Consider the following 5,680-nt stretch of genomic DNA (forward strand, 5'->3'; position numbering starts at 1 on the left):
GGAAGTAGAGGCCTAAGCGTTGTTGTTCACTATTTTACTCAAATTAGGGAAGGGGTGGTGGGGTTGGAAAGTAATAAAGGGAAATATATATTTTTCCAAGGATATATATATATATATATATATATATATATATATATATATATATATATATATATATATTGCGAGAAAAAAACAACATATGGGTGATTGGAAGTGATGCAGACAATTACATTGATGGAAGTTACAATCTATCTGCAATATTAAAGTTGATCTACCCCTAAAAAAAAATGAATAAGATAAAAATATAAAAATGTAAATAAGATTTTTTTAAATACAACCAATAGGTGGTACTAAAATACTATATAGCTTTTAACAATTGATTTACAATTCTTCCAATGCACTGCACACGCAAACACACACACACACATATTAATATTATAAACACACACACACACATATACAGTATAATAAATAAGGTTGTAATGACATTTCCATAGCAAATGAAAATGACAGACAATTCTGTTCAAAACTGTAAAAAAAAGTGTCTCATCAAAACGAAATTCTAGCTTGTTAATTCAAATGCATCAAAGAGACGTTTTCTATTCCCATTTTCATTCAACAGTAGCCTAACCCACAAATTGCAAAGGAAAATGGATTCAGGCCTACTTTTACTTGTAAATGAAGCCCATTCGATTGTCCTTCAGGGTGAACCTTTCGGTGACAGGGATCATAGAACGTGTCTACCTCTTATCTCCAGGCATCCACAACTTTCATTGTGTCATTGATACGTGCACAGCAGAACCCCATGTCCATTATTTTATTCTGCAGAACAAAAAAAAAAAGTGCATCAGTTTCACAGAAAGTCTCCCAATAGACCATCAGCAGAAAGCCGGTTGATGCCTTTAACAGCCAGGTATCATATCCAGAGGCCATCAGCAGTGTGTCGTTGTCCCGATCTGATGATTTTCTGTCCCTTCCTCTGATGATGGTCAGGAAGCGCAAGTGTTGGTCTCCCTCTCTGAATTATACCAAGCTTTCCTTGGAAATCCAACCTGTCAAATAGTTTGAGGTGCAGTATAGTGTCCATTGCTAGATACTGTAGCTTCGTTCAGTTCAAGGGATGCGAGCGCCAAATGATGTAGACGCCCAAATGTGCAGAGCTTACCCCAGGCTTACCCACACAACATGTTTAGGCAATAAGCATGCGCAAAATATGAAATCGTCTCAATGAAACAAATAAAGCTAGGCAAAGCAGTGAGGCCTATGCTGACCCTGTCCATCAACAGTGACTGCAGTCAGGAACAGCTGTGCGTGTCAATGATTTGAATGGATGGGAAGGAAGGCCTGGTGCCTTTCCTGAGGTTTTGATGCAGTTTTAGCAAATATTTAGATTTTGAGCATAAAAACCATCAGAATCATTGAGAGAAAACATTAGTTAACAAAAATGAATTACAATTTTTTATATAATTGTATTTTTTATGTGGCTTTTCATAACAGTTTTTAAAATGATCATTATTAGATTATCACACTGCCTACCCTGACTGCACGGCAGTTTTATGTTGAAAAAGCACATGCCAATTATTTTCTTGATGAATACCTTATTGCACAGCATGACCTTTCATACAATAAATGACTTATATTTGATTTTCAATTTTTTTTAATGATTAAATGTTTTTACACTTTCATCCATTCATTTTCCTTCATATTCACAAAAAGGTTGAATTTAGTGGTTCAAATCTACTACAGAATTAATTTAACATCAATATTTAATATCTTCAATTAACAGACTCCATTGAGTTATGCAGAGTTCTCTTTAAAGCGTGTAATCGCAAAATGTAATTGGGGTCCAGAATATACTAACCATCTCTATCAATGTTTTATCATATGAAAGAAATTGAACACATCCACCTCTTTGGATTGGTTCTCATCAGGCACGTGCACAGATAGGGCTCTACTGTGCAGAGCACATGCCCCTTCCAGTCTCCAAAGTGCACTTTTCGGTGGTGGTATAATTTCCCCAAAAATGTATTTAAAAATATATTTTTTTGTTGTTGTTCTGAACCCACTGCCCGCAAGTCGTCGTTAAATTCTCACCTATGCTTCAGAACCAAAAAGTTGTGCGTAATGATTTTTGACCAATGACCAATCATCAGCATTGGCGGACAAAGGCGGTAGGGGTTCAGTCAGCGTTTCCCAAGGCAGTGTTTTCCCCAAACTTTCCCAAAGCATTTCCCAAACTCTCAGGAACACGAATGTGTCTTCTGTTTCCCTCAAGCCGGGCAGGACTTATAAGAACAGAGTGGACAAGACCAGGCACTAAATCAGACTGGGGGAAAAATAACATAATCAATGATGATGTTCTTTTCTACACAGAATATTATACCAAATTATTGCCTGATGATCTTCAAAACTTCCCAATACCTTCCTAGTGTATTTCAGTCACTTCAAACAATACTTACTTCAGATTGAAATGCTGTCAAAGGTACTGATGATGTCTTATTCTGGTCGCAAACGTTTTTTAAAACATATTTTTACTGACCAGAATATGGCGTCTTTTTCTGACCACCATACAACCAGTTGGTCATAATTGTGACCTCTATCTGACCAGCTCATCATAATTCTGACCACTATATTATGTGCTATATTATGTAGCCTACTGGTCATAGTTAAGACCTCATTATAACCTGGTAATGACCACCTGACTACAGCTTAATACCTATTGTACAAAGTATTGCAGAGGAAAGATTTGGACATTGAAAACATTGTTCATTACATTTCTATTTGTTTCCATAGTCACCAATTAAAGTTGAAATCTGCAGCATATTCTTACATTTAAAATAGATCAAGCAATGGCAAAAACAAATCTACATCACCATTTGTTGCACATCTGCATGCAGTAATTGTCTCATAATTCACCCGCAGACATTACATGCATAGAACGACTGGGACAAAGAGTATATAAAGTCAGATTGTTTTTTATTAACGATTAATAAGAGTGGTGTGATTGTTCAAATCTGCTATGAAGAGAATCAGCGCATTGCAACTTTATCAATTTGAGATTTTAAAAGAAAACTAGAAAATGACATTCCTGAAGAACCTTTGTGGACTCAGCTGGCTCAAACTAATTCCATGGTACTAGTTGAAGATGTTTGTGGCAGTTATAGCTTAGAGATGTCTTTAAAAAATAGCAACTTGTTTATATACATACTTTGCGTCCTCCTCCACCACGGCGGTCAGGGGAATATTTTAGGACTTTCAAGAAGGCCCGCAACACATCAACCTCCTGAGTTTTCTGTCTTTTCATTACGCTTACTGTAAACATAAAAAGAGAATACAATTAATTCACAATTGGCATAATGTGGATATGCAGGACAAGACAGAACTACTAAAAATGTCTCATTGTCTATGTCAAACGTCTCAACTGCTCACATTTACTTACCAACTACAATGGAGCACACACAAGTGTTAGCAAAGGCATTTTCATATTGAAGTGGGACATTAATTCATTGATCATCAATCTGAAATATTTTAAGAGGATATGAAAATTAGACAGTAGTTGGATAATGAAATGTTTTAACTCATCTCTAAATGGTAAAGTTTTGTTTAATCCTAATACATGTTGTAATATTCAAACAACTTTATATAAATACACCGCTCCATAATCCTGAGGACATTGTTCCAGACAAAGGTTCCACCAAGAAAGGTAAATGCAAAAATTGAAGTATGTGTAAAGAGGCATTAAAGAGACAAAATATTATCTTTTTCAAAAGTTTTGTGTCTGTCATTTCATTCCTGCAACATACATTGTTAGAAATGGGTGTAATTGGCTAATCTCTTCCTCTGCTCTGCAACTGCGCACATGTGAGTTTGAAGGAGCGACAGGGAAAATGAGCTAGAGAAAAATCTGAGAAACTTTACATGACTCACGAAGGTAGGTGTCTGTTGAATCACGACACAAGGGTTTTGCACCTGAAAATAATTCGTTAAAATAGAACCCTACATGGAACCCAAAAGAGTTCTACCTGGAACCAAAATTGTTTTTCATGGAACCAAAAAGGGTTCTTCAAAGGGTTCTCCTATGGGGACAGCTGATGAACCCTTTTAGGTTCTAGATAGCACTTTTTTTCTAAGAGTGTAAGATCAGGCAATCATGGGCAGCTGAATAGCATGTCTCTTGGGGAATGCAGAGAAAAAACGTTAATAATCATCAGCATAGCTAGTACAAACCTAGCTCTTACAAAGCTAGCTAGTAAAAATCAATACACGTTGAAGATCAGAGTATCAAACGGAAGAAAAAAAAATTGCACACAAAACTTGACTATGGATTTAAGGAGTGGTGGTGCTGCTCTCTCCTTTCCCTGGGATGTGGCAGAGTAGGTCACTGGTAACTGAGTGGGTGGCCAAGCACTGCTGTAGAGGCCATGCATCAGGTCATTGACACGTTTCAGGAACTGTAAAGACAGAGACGAATCATGATTAACCATTACCTAAGGCCTTCACTAAATTAGACAGCCTAGAAACTACATTGGAGAGAGATAGAGAGAGCGATAGAGAGCAAAACATAGGCTACTTACATTTCTTAGTTTAGTCAGCTGGCTGGATAACTTCTATACTCCTTCCCTTTGTTCCCTCCTCCATCCTGCCATTCAAGTGTCACGCCCTGACATAGAGATCTCTAGTTGGTTTGGTCAGGGTGTGAATATCTATGTGTAGATCTATTTCTATGTTGGCCAGGTGTGGTTCCCAATCAGAGGCAGCTGTCAATCGTGACACCAAGCTAGAAGATTCCTGCAAAAAAGAGAATCAAGAATTGAAAAAGGCAGCTGAGAGTTGTAATGTTAGAATGAGTGTTGAAGGGGAGCAGGGATAGGCAAAACGTATTGTATTGTCAAATACAAAATATACCAAAATACAAGTATGCCTGAAGAATCAAGAAAAACTTCAGATCCATATTGGGGGGTACACGTTTCAAGAATTAGATTAGCTTAAAATGTCTCTCTCACACACACACACACACACACACACACACACACAATGTTGATATGATGACAATCTTTTCTATAAATTGTTGTGATCATTATCCTCTCTCTGCCCTCTCTCTCTCACAAACATAACACACAAACACACAGCTAGCATGACAACGTTGACAAGCCAATGTTTTCTAAAGTTATTGTGATCATCACAATAGAGAGAAAGAGAAAGAGAGAGAACACACACATACTGTCATTAACTAAACAGATATCAAAATGTCAAAATGTTAGCTAGCTAGCTGCAAAAGGTAAAAATGAAAACTTACCATGTCCATGGAGGATTAGCCAGAGAGCTAACGTTAGCTAGCTAAAATTAGCCAGCTAGCAAAACTTTAATTGATGTTCTGTTCCCCAACAAACCACCGCTTTACTTTTTTTTTAAACACACACAAAACAATGCAGGAGAACAGGGACTACTTAGCTGTCAAATCTTTTAGAAGTGTTTACAACTGTCGTTGTTTCCCAGCAGTGTTGTTGTGTAGCCTACCAGGCGCTTTGTCCCAATGTGTTGTATGAACTGTTGATGCTCGAGCAAGAGGCTGTCTGCTCGCAGAGAGCTATTGCTGCGGGAGGCACAGATTCCAATCCAAGTTTTAGCTGGAACTGATATGCCTACCTCCTTATTTAGCTACTGAAATAAAAATACAATTACTGCACACATTATGTTAATT

The 5,680-nt window shown here is 37.3% G+C and overlaps 1 long non-coding RNA gene across 1 annotated transcript; it reads right to left on the reverse strand.

The window, feature by feature from the left end:
- Window positions 1-1,834: 1,834 nt before the first annotated feature.
- LOC311136601 lies at window positions 1,835-5,414 on the reverse strand. The gene is made up of 5 exons (XR_014613881.1): window positions 5,276-5,414; window positions 4,554-4,767; window positions 3,419-3,497; window positions 3,188-3,291; window positions 1,835-2,305 (listed from the first exon to the last, which is right to left on the reverse strand). It is a non-coding gene; the product is annotated as an uncharacterized lncRNA (long non-coding RNA).
- Window positions 5,415-5,680: the final 266 nt, after the last annotated feature.

This window comes from Coregonus lavaretus (genome assembly GCF_964263955.1).
Source record: "Coregonus lavaretus genome assembly, chromosome: 10".
In the NCBI taxonomy this organism is placed as follows: domain Eukaryota; kingdom Metazoa; phylum Chordata; class Actinopteri; order Salmoniformes; family Salmonidae; genus Coregonus; species Coregonus lavaretus.